Here is a 12105-nt window from a genome sequence, read left to right on the forward strand (position 1 = left end):
AATCAGCTGGTTTGTATGATTCGGGGAACTTGGAGAAGACCTTGCTTCTCTTTCTTTGTGTATTAGAAAAATACCCACTGGCCCAACGCGTGGTCAGAACAGCCCAGCGTGAGCCAGGCAAAGAATATATTTTACTGACTAAATGTGCACTAGGAAGCTCTCGGCTCTCCCTCAGAGACAATAGGCTTTTCTTTAGTAAAGTGCTGACGCTGTGACTCCACAAAGTAAATCCTCGGCAAAATACTGTTTCTCACTTGATCTGGCTTGCAATTTAAGAAGTTAAATTTACACCCCCTCTGACAGCCTCGTGCCTTTCGCTCAATTCTAATCTGAAGCGACTGCTGCGGTTCAGCTCAGGGTTGGGAGAGATAGTCAAGTTACTGTTAGTTGGAGAGTTACTGTGTGTTTGTTGATGCTGCGGGTTCAACCACATGCATACTTCTAGACCCTCAGAAATACACAGCAAAAATGCATTATCTTAAATCTTTTTTTCCCCTGTCATTTAAATGAACACATTTTCCCTCAAATATGTGACAGGCCAAGAGCATCTGGCTCCACTGATGCTCAGTAAGTAACTCATTACACTGCAGGAGCTTACTCATGTTTGAGCCCCAGGCTTTGGTAATGTTCTTGCCTGGTTTGTAGCACTGTGTACTTGATTTGCACTTGAGCCAGGTATTATATTTAGGCGCTTCAGTAACAAATTTTGCACAGAGATCCAAACCCTTAACTCACAGCTATGGGAAGTGCGGGAGTAAACTCCCTGCTCACTACTCATGTTTACATTTAGAATATGGATACTTTGAGGAATGACAAAATGTACAGAGTCTAAAAACATATGTATTGAAACTAAAAAGCAGAGGTATACAAGCCAGCCCTTCAGGTCCTGCTGATGCTTTATCTGAGATAGCAGCCTGATAAAACACCCTGCTTGTCTGTTGAGGATGGTTGTTTAAGGACAGTATGATGACTGGCATTTCTGGCATGTCACTTTTTGTTTTGTGATTGTCAGGATGGCTGTCATTTCTCTCCTCCTCCCATTTCTTGTAATGCTTGTTTACTTAATTGGCAATGCTTAGTCTTCTTCTGGGATTAAAAGATGCTAAGACTATAAATAGGACACAGATGGCAGCAAGATCATATTATTTAACAGTAAAGCACTAAATACATGCAAGTATTTATACTCAGCTGGTACTTACTAACAATCATATAATAGATAATTCATATTCATTTCTAAGAGAGATGTGTATCTTCAGAAAATCCAGATTCTGCTCATTTCAGAAAATGTGGGGCCGACTTCCTGAAAGATATCCAAGGAAATTACTAATACTGCAGCAGTAAAATTACCATTTCTCTCCTAATGTGCTGAACAGACCAAGAAGTTCATCATTATCTAGAAGCCCGATTCCTGCTAAGGAAACAGAGGAGGAAAGCAAGCAGTGCCTGTGTCCATAGCTGCTCCGAGCAGCTATATGTGAGCTACTACCTGGCTACTTTGCTGACATGGGATGTGAAACATCCTATGAGCTAGGAGAGAGTTAACAGATTACCACTGCCAGATGTCAGGATAACATGTGAGAAAAACATCAGGCTGCACGGAAGAAATTAAAAATCGAAAGCTTTATGTCATTGGTGCCAGGCTGGGAAACCGAGCAGGTTGGTTGAAAGGAAGGAAAAAGAGAGTAAGTGAGAATACTGGTCTCTAGCAGAGACTTTATGAGGCAGCGTAAGTCTAACGGCAGTTAATAGAAAGTAATAGGATTAAACTTGGCTGAATTCAGAGCAAATACTGAGATTTGCTTCCTCAGAGGTTTGAGATTTGTAGGTTTGGCAGTTCACTAAGAAAGGAAACCTTAAAAGGGGTGGTTGGAGTACTTATTATTGTTGTTATTAATTTTTCAAATCCCTGGCAGGATAAGGTCCTTAGGTGACCCACCTGCAAAAGAGGTAATATGTATGGAGGGTGGCTGCTGGCTGAAAAGAAAAAAGGCCATACATTCCTGTAGCAAAAAATAAAGGTGGAACCCCCTGAGCTTTCTAGAAAGTAAGTTATGTTGAAGCAAAATAGAGTTTTATTTCTTTTTTGACAACTTCCCCGCATCAAAAAAAAGCAAATTAACATTATAGTGTTTGCCCAAATCCATTGACAAGGGCAGCTTGTGTTGAGCATGGCTGAAACAATAAACTCTGTTGGTATTTGGTCTCATGTAGATACTTGGAAGCCAAGTACCAGGCCAAAGTAGGGGTGACTGTTAGCAATGCAATCACGTCAGGAAGGCTGGAGCTCACCCTTTGCCTCATGCTCCTAACCCTTCCACTGGAAAAGAAAACTGTATTTGTAGAAGGAGAAGCAATACCTGACCTGTTGCTCTTCCTTACCTGCAGGATTTCTTCATGCCTGTGCTGGAAAGTTCTGCCAGTTTACACACTTGAAATCCAACCAATGTACAAGGATATACCTTGAGGAGCAAATACAGCACTGACCCTAAGTCTGTCCTGCAGCCCATGTAAAAAGACCAACCCAGTTCCCAGTGAAGACATATGATTAACACAGAGGGACTGATAAGGTAAAAAACTCCCTATTAACTTATGGTAAAAAAAAAAAAATGTGCTTCTGTCCAGAAAAGTCTCAGGTATTGAGACAATCAGGAAATAGGTGACTTGTTTCGTGGTGGTGACAGCACAAGTGGGTCCCCCAAGGGGAGTGAGGGTGAACAGGATTCTTATCTGGTTTTAAGTGGACCTGTCCCAGGCTCTTCTGAATGCAGACAAGTGTAGAGTTTGCTGGCTATCTTTTATTTTCTCTCAGCTGTCCTCTTAGGACCTCTCTAGAAAAGAGTTCATCGTAGCTTTAATTATCTAGAGGTGAGGGAACTCAACTGCGTGATGGGAAATGTACTCACGCTCTTCCAAAATTGTCAAGAAACGAGGGCTCTGCTCCCTGGTGATGGTAGCAGTTGCATCATTAGCCATAGATGAAAAAAGGCAACTCATGCTGCATATTTTTATGCATGAGGTCGAGTCTCCTTGCACTGATTCTAGCTCTATTGGGGCTCAATCTGGGGGCAAAAAAGGAAGAAGCTAAAAATCCTTTTCATTGTAAAGATTGCTTGAGTTTGCTTAGACAACTACAAAACTTTCCTGTTAACATCAATAAGCAGTAGTGAAACCAACCATTTAGACAAGATATAATGGCACATTATTGCCCATGAAGGATTTGCACTTTGGTTTTCCAGCATTTCTCTGTTGCTAGATTTAGTATCATGTTACAAGAAGCCTGACCGAACAAAACTTGGTGAGATCTAATGATCTGATGTTCTTTGCTGATGTGCAGATGCTGATCTGTTTTGTATGGGCTGGCTTTGCATCCTTTGCTGTTCAAAAAGAACTAAGTTTTAGAGCCTCATGTCGCAGAACACCTTTGAGGATGAAGCTTTAGACTGTATTTTCTCTCTTCAAGCTAAGAATACTCCTCAGTCTCTAGAAGAAGCTGTAAAAAAGATCGTGTATTTTTATGGTGCTGGTTATTCAGTGAGGCTTTTAATGCCACGGGAAACCTGAGTGATGCAGCTATATGTCTCTATGTGGTTAGCTACTGAGGCACTGAAGTAAAGCCCTGGAATAACATATTCCAGGCTCAGTTTTAAAACGATACAAACAAAAGAAAAAAACCTCGACAAAAAACCCTTAGAATATAAAATCACAAACCCCAGTATCTGCAGTATGAGAAGACAGAAGGTTCCCTCCATTCTTCCTTGCAGGAAAATGTATTTTCTTTGATTATGACTATCCTCTATGTGCTTTTTCATCCACTCAGCTCTGTTAGCCTACAGTATCTAATTAGCGATAGCCTGTTTGGATCTACAAGTCCAGCAAAATCTTGCAAGTTACTCTTTGGCATCTTTATTACATTTACAAGTAACAGGCTATGCTTTTCAAGTTCTCCACCTGCTACTTTATCATAGTGCACAAGAACATACACACTGTCTGCCAGACCAATGCAGACTTAATTTCCTTAGATGAGCTAATCAGCAAACAGGCACCAGCTAAAGCAGAATGAACCAAGGCAATCTCAGAAAAGTCATTAGTAGTTTTGTTCTCAGACAAAAATAAGAAAAAAAACCCATGAGATTTATTGAGCACAAAATCTTCAGATGCTAAGGATCAGATATTGCAAATTCTCACCATCCATCACAAATTAGAGACTAGAGAAGCACTAAGTACATCAGTGGTATTGCTGAAACTATTAACAGTTAGGTAAGCAGTGGGCTAGGGAAAGGACATGCATTTGCATGAAGCATTCCTCAGAAAAGCTGTGAATACGAACTCTTAATGGCTACCAAGAACCATTTTTCTGTAGTTTACCAAAACACCAGTATTTCTAAATGCTTCTCTATTAGAAAAGGGTACTTTGTATTGCCAGTAAATGGGATAATAAGGAAGTGTGAAAGATGAGTCACCAAGCCACAGGGAAAGAAAATGTAGTGTGAGCAACCGCAGAACCCTCACTCGCCCTGCAGTCCTTCGATAGAGCATAATGCTGTTTCCTCCAGCTGTGGCCTCCAACAAGAGCTACACTCAGCTCACCTGTGAGGATGAAGGTTATTTATTCCAGCTGCCCCAGATGTGCCTACACGACCAAGTTATCTAAACAGCTTGTAACTTTAGTAAGTATGTTTATCCTGATCTTACAGGTGTGACTTTAAGGCTTGAAGAGCCAAGCTCCGTCTTCTCAGAGGATTCAGGTCACAACGTACCTTCTGGAGATGTGAAGTGTCTCGGCTGAGGTCTGTGGTGAGAGTTAGGGCAGGGCTGCCCTTCTCTCCGTGCTTGGTATCCAAATCATTACAATACCCTCCTTGAATGTCGGGATGCAGCAGATTCAAAGCAAAATCACCCTGGAAGCTGGGCAAGTTGAGCCCAGACACAGAATAACGCAGGAGCAATATTTTGAGCCAGAATGATGTGTAGGGAGGGGAAGACAGGGCTGTGCTGCTGAATTCTGACCAAAACCTGTTTCTGTAGATAACACTTGTGTCAAAAAAGCAAAACGACAAAACCAATGCAAAATTCAAACCCACCATAGACTCTGATATTACTATTAATGCTACTGAAAGTTAAACATGGGGAAGTAGAAGGGAAAAGTAGGCAGTGTGTGGTAGAGCAGCAGTAACTTGTTTTTAAATCTTCATTGCATCTGTGACCTTCTCCTTCACCTAAATCCGAACCTGTGCTGGCTCTTAATGGCACCTACCTTGTGCCAAGTGAACAGTCTCTCCCAGTAAATGCATCTTTCCAATAAAAGTCGCTAAAAAGAAAGTTACTGTGGGAAGAGTCACACCGATGAGAGTAACTGTAGGAAGCAAAGAAGAGCTTGGCCTTGTGGAAAAGCAATGTTTTCACTGTTCTGAGAGGGCTTCACAAATAACTTGGCATATACTTTGAAAACGCCCTTGACGGTGCCCTTTTAACCAACAAGAAAGCCGGCAAGCTCATGTTACAGCATCGGATACGCTGAGCAACTGGTGCGGAGGAAGTATTAAAGCCCACAAGTCTCCTGTGTAAAATCAAACACAGACAATTACCTTGGTTATGAACCGCGGTGGCGTAACAGGCTTCAGCTAGCAGCCTGTCCAGCTGCTCTTTGGCATGGATCCTGAACAGACCTTGCAGTTGGTCCTAAATCTTCAGATACTTCCCTCCTCCCCCACCCGCTTGGCTGGTAGCCCTACTGATTACACTGAGCATTCACGTCGCTGCTGATGGCTGCTCTTTCCCTAGAGATACGGGCAGCTCAGCCAAATCGCCATTGACAGGCTCTCTCCCAGGCTTTCCCAGTAAAACCGCATAGGGGGATATAGTCCTGAAGAAGGAGAACTTCCTAGATAATTGTCATCCAGAACAGAGCTGTAATTAGCTGAAGAAATCTGTGCTCCCTTCCTAATAATAGGGAAAGAGAGGAACCCCCAAATATATCAGCTCCCCCCACCCCAGGCAATTTTGTTGCACCAGTGCATCTCTTTGCATATGTATCTCTCTTAAAAGACCTCTGGTCTCTCTTAAAGAGATTTAGCATAGGACAGAGCTCACTCCTTTTATCCATCCATGGACATCCTGTTCTTGACAAGACCCGTTGTCAAAACCTCACTCATTTTTTTTTCCCTGCTATCCTTCTTACCATGTAATTTATACGTGTTTACCTGCAATTCTCTTCCCCTGCCTTTGACAACCTTTGTGCCTAAGCTGCTCCAGAGACTGAGCAGAAGCGTGTGTGTATTAATAGAGCAGGTAACGGATGAGTACACTCTCACGTTCCTCTGCTTGTGCTCCCTCTAAAGTAGATAATTTCTGCGTGGTACAAACGACATTGCCAGACCATGTTTTAAGCTAATGAAACAAAGATTAGCATCTCAGAATTCTATTAACAAACTTAGGAGGTGTTTTAGTGTGTGTGTGTGTGTTTGGTTGGTTGGTTTTTTACCCAGTATGTGTATTTATATATTATTAATGAAATCCAAGAGTTTTGCAGTATATGCCTCTATTACTCCTATATCATTCCTGTGTATGGCAGCATATAAATTATTCCTATTATTGGCTCTTGCTAGCTGTCTCTTAAGAAGCTCTCGGTGAAAAGGAAGAGTGTTCTGTTCCTTCCAGAAATGAAGCCCCATTGCCACGCCAAGCACTGGGCTGAGCGTAGTCCTCTCTCTATCTGTTTTACCTGTCTGAAATCTGCATTCTCCCTGCCAGCTGCTTTGCTTTCTGCAGGGGTAAGAAACCATGGGAAAGCAACAGTATTACTCTGAGTTAACAAAAAAATGCTGGGTATGAGGAGGTTTGGAAATCCATGCCAGCCTTAACTTGGTCTTTACGATGGAATCAGCAGGAGATGAAGCTCTGGGGAAACAGGTCTGAAGAAGGGGAACTCAAGAAAAACCCACATGCTGTTTCATTTATCAGAAAAATATTCTCATCCTTCCTGCTCCTCCTTCTGAAGCCGCCGTTTCTGATCCCAAAGATAAACCCAACTGTTTTCTGTTGTTCTTCGTCTCTTAACCAAGCTCTGACCCTGCAGCGGCTCCTCTGCTGCAGCACTTGCACCAATGTTCACAGGGGCTTGGGAAGATGCTCTCTAGCTTCCTCCTCCTCCTCCTCCTCACCACCTTACCTGCTCATCCTGCCTCCCCCAGCCCCACTCCCAAGCACAATGTGCCTCGCCAGCCTCTCATTTTCTACCCTTTTCCCATTGCTTGTGTGCTACCAGTTTTAGGGATCTTTGGCAACAACCTGCTCCGGTTTTCCCCCTTAGATTCTTTCTACTCCCATAGCCCTCCTCCTCCCACCAAGAGAAGAGGGAGCTCTTACAGGTTCATTTTCCAGACCAGTTGCATGTTGAGAAATAATTATGCAATATTGAGTGGATATTTACTGACTGGAAAGGAAAGCAAGCCTGCAGTGATCTGCACAAAACAAGGCAGGGATCATCTTTTCAAGCGTTGACAAAGGAGTTTTGTTGGATGACAAGCTCACGGCAGCATCTGCAGTGGAAACAGTTAATAGCTGTATTTAAAAAAACATGAACGTGAGACTAAGGTAGAACATTTAAAAATAACTGTTCTTAATGTTGCTACGGAGACCTTTATTATAGCCATTGTACATGATGTGCATTGATTCTATTTCATGCAGGTAACATTTCTCTCTCAGACTAGTAGGAGCTGACAATACTCCCACTTGTACGAGATGGTATGTAGGAGCACACAGGTTGTGGAACTAAACGACAGGAGGTTTACTCTGTATTTCAACTCTTAAAAGTTTGTAAATTTGCAGTTTTAGTACTCCATTAACAGTTTTTCACCCTTACTGATGTCCCTTGCTTAATATATTCTGCCTTTTCTAAAGCAGAAGTGCTTAGGATCATTGTAACTGGGGTGATAAACCCAGCAATCCTGTTATAAAAATAAGGGCTATCATTCATAAGGCTGGCAGTGCATGCATTTGGAGTGCTCCCAGTTAAATCTGAGTAGTTTCAACACGTGGCATTCAAACAAAAACTGTATTGACTGCATTAAAGATTTTATTTGTCTTTAAGCCTAGTTGATTAGGTCACAGCAGTGAAGGAGAAAAATGTATTGCTGGTGCTCATGTACTTACATGGGCTGCTTTTTTAAAATGCTTTTGAGAAAATGTTGCTGATCAAAAGCGGTTAAGTCAAAATCTTGGCAAAAGACCTCCAAGTTTTCATTACCATATTCTAAGCTTTACCCATTCCAATAAAAATAACAGTATTTGGAAACGCAGCCCTCGCAGAACTTCAGTTTCACTTTTTATATGACAGTTTTCATCTTCCTGGCTTTTTTTTTTTTTTTTAAATATTGACTTGGATTAAATAACCTTCTACAGATGACAAATTTTAGCAGAAATTATTCAGGAAGCCAAGCTTCTTTAGGGCTTATTTCAGAGAAGTTTTACATTTCATATTGAAAATATTTACTTCAGTTTTTCCATTTGTTAGATGGAGAGCTCAATAAGTAAATTCAAATTGAAGTGTACAGGCTGCATTTCAGGCAGCTGCGGTTCCAGAGACATGCTTCTAAAATCATTGGAATAACTGAAAAGTTGTAGGCTGGTAGTGGGAGGAATTCCCAATTTGCTGAAATACGGAGGACAACAGACAAATTCCTTGCTTCTTTTAGCCTGCAGACTAGAATTTCACCTTCTCAGCCAACCCAGTATCCTCAGCATCACCGAGTGCCTGGGAAAAAAAGATTGGAAATAGAACAGAACAAAACCTGTGTGAATATCCACGAGTTTTGCCTTCTGGCTTAATGAAGCTACAAGAGTACAGTTTGTCCAAAAACGGGGAAATTATTCTCCAGTTAAGAGGGATTTGATTTTTGTTCCCTCTCAGTAGTTTGAAAGTGAACATGAAGAACACTGATTTAAATGACACCTCTGCCAGAGGTTTCTATCTATTTTTACTGATAATCCAAGCATTAGAACAAACCTGCACCCCTAATATTTTTCCTAATTACTCTTCCTGATTATTTTTGATACTTTCTTTGTGTCGTCAGTTCACTCAGCCTATTTCCCTGCAGTGCCTTGTGCACAGACAACATAGAAAGTGTGAAAAAGTTATGGCCCGGGCTCAGTGTCGAAGGGTAAGGCCACATCTCTCTGTTACTACAGAGATAATACGCTTTTCCAACTTGCAAAGTATTTGTGAAACTATAAGTTGCTTCTGACCTTCCAAATGTCACTTTTTGAGTGTGAAACATGAGGTCGTGTTTCTGGGTGAATTTAAATCTGGCTGGTGTTTGCCTTGCTCTGAACAGACTCCCAACAGAAGCAGCGCAGACAGCGCAGTATGAAACCAGACTATTAAATAAACTCCAACGGGAAAAAGACAGGAATTGTAGCGTTATGCTTTCTCAGCTGAAACGTGTTACTAATGGTATTTATAGAGATTTCAGTAATATGGCTGTTTGTCCTACATAGTTGAACAGAGTAACTTATGTTATTACAAATATGTAGCCCAGATTGATAGGTATATGTATTACAGGTGCATACATATGTAATGTATTACAATATGTAGTCCAGACATCTGTGCAATGATTATTATTTGTCATGAAACATAGTCTTTGGGCCGTCTCCTGAAGAAAAGCTACTTTTGTGCAAAAATAAGTTGTGAAGGGAATAAAACTGCATGTGTAAAGAATATTCATGGGAGTCCACATGCATGTTTTCATTCTCTAAGTACAGAAGCATCAATACAGGCATGGGAAGACTGTTGTAAAAACCTGTTAGTAGGAAGGTACAGAAATGAGAATATGTAAATAACTGTTTCCATTTACCTTTCCCAGGCTTCTTGCCAATACGAAAGATCACGCAAAAAACAGCCAGTTTACTTTTCCATGCTCAAATGGCCTTGAGTTCATGCAAGGAATGGAGCTGAAATGGCCATCTTCCAGCTCTGTGGTGGGAACTGAGGAAACTGTTTCGTTACTCAGTGCTTGTCAGACTCACCTCTAAAATAGATATTTTTTTTCCCCCCAGATTTATTTACATCAAAATGCCTGGTCTGGCTTCAACTGCCTGGAACAAGTTATTTTCACTTCAGTTTAAACTGTTAGGTTGGGAGGGCTGACCAAACAAGGAGGGAAAAATGAAAGGATCTCTTCAGGCGTTTGTGAAAGGTTCAGCTCTGCAAACACGTTCATATATGCTTAGAGGTACAGTTTTTACATGTGGATTCTGCCTCCCCATCACACACACACCACACCTTCTCCAGAGAGTCAGGAGATGTCGGCTTGACCAGTGAAGTCCTTTTTTTCCCTTTTTAGTGGCTTGATACCATGTACAAAACTTAAGGGGCAATCAGAGATGCAAAAGTGAATAATGGAGAAATCCCAGAACCTTCTTTTACCAAGAAACCTCTGAGATACTCCATCTGGCTTGGAGAATTGGGGCAGCTTCCGTCAAATCCTTTACTGTCTCTTTATTTAGTTTTTCTTTCCAGCTGAGCCAGCGTCAGGATACACGGGAACTGCGAGCAGCTACAGAAACCCAAGACCTGCCACGGCACGTCACCGATCCCAGGACTGCCGCTGCTGAAATTGGATTACCGGGTATTTGCACAAGTAAGCGCACTCCCGAGACCAGGACACGGATCGCAGGCTCGGATTGCTGAAGTTCCAGGCGGTTCTTTCCCACTCCCCCCGTGCAGCCCTTTCAGCCCCCCCCGCTTCACGGCCATAAAGGCAAATAAAGAGTCTCGGCTCTGCACCGAAATGGCTGCAGCGCAGACACGTGTCCAGCTCTGACCTTACCGCAGGGGTGGTGACCTCCAGCAGAAGGGAGAAGCTTCTCGCAGTGGCCTGATTTGGCCGAGCTTATCTGGAGGCTAACGAGACAGAGCAGATGATCTGTGACCGGCCGCTGCCAGGACCAGAGGCAGAGACTCCAGCCCAGCAGCTGTGTCAGCCATGAGAGCAACCAGCTACCTGCAGAGCAACGCAGGGAATTGCACTTTTATGAAGGGCAAGGGAGGCACAAGGCCTCACGGGGACCCTCATCTCAAAAATGATGCTCATCCCCGAAGTGTGTATTAACTCTTTAGCCATTGAACCTTTCTACAAACTCAAAATTGCTTTTTAAATGCAGTCTTTTGAAGCCTCTCCATCAGCCAGGGGCTGCTCTGGACTAATCCAGGAAGTGAGCCAAGTACTCAAAAAAATAATGTGAGGTTGCAGAACATCTAAACCATATTGATCATAGTGTAATTATGCTTGAAATGTATTAGGGGAAGTGGCTAAAACAATCTCCACTCTGAGAAAGATGATTTGGAAACATGCAAGGGGGCCTCAGGGAGGCTGCCAGTAGTTCTTACAAGGGATGGGGAATCTGCTTCAGCATATGTAAAGTATTTCAGTGAAGACTAAATGACAAATGTGATAATAAGTATCCCAAACATCACTTTCTAAAGCTTAAGCAAGCTAGCATTTACATGAATACCAGAAACCGGCAAAGCAAATGCAGTAAGAAGCAAAATACATGTGACAAACTTCACTTGCATCTGAGAATTAAAGAACAGTTCCTGGACTTAAGAAGTAAAAGCAGGCAGGGAATAAAGGAAATCTTCAGTTTGCCTGGATACTGGTAATATAAAGACTGATTTTGTTATATTTACATTTAAAATGGCTTTTTTTTTTTTTTTTTGTTAATCTGGGACAAGTTATCTCAGCCCCACAGTTGCTACATGGATGATCTTGTTTCCTGATATAATAAAAGCCAGGGTCTGGACGAGATAGCAACAGAATCCCTAATTAAGAGCCAGGATACTTTAAGCTAGAGCATGAGCCTCTTGAAGTAAGTATCCAAAGCACCTTTACATCCAAAATGTTAAGCTTTTGATTAAACAAGCAGAACATACTTTTGATGATAATTAAAGATGAGCTTCAGTCAAAATACTGGATTTGTATTTGGGCCAAACTAAACCTCAGATGCAAACCCTCACTCTCATTTTGACACGTTCTGATCCAGACTGGGCGCTAAGCCACAATTACCAACCAACTCAAGCGCTTTACTTGTTGCATGTAAGACTGCAAA

This window comes from Caloenas nicobarica, chromosome 7, assembly GCF_036013445.1.
Source record: "Caloenas nicobarica isolate bCalNic1 chromosome 7, bCalNic1.hap1, whole genome shotgun sequence".
NCBI lineage: Eukaryota > Metazoa > Chordata > Aves > Columbiformes > Columbidae > Caloenas > Caloenas nicobarica.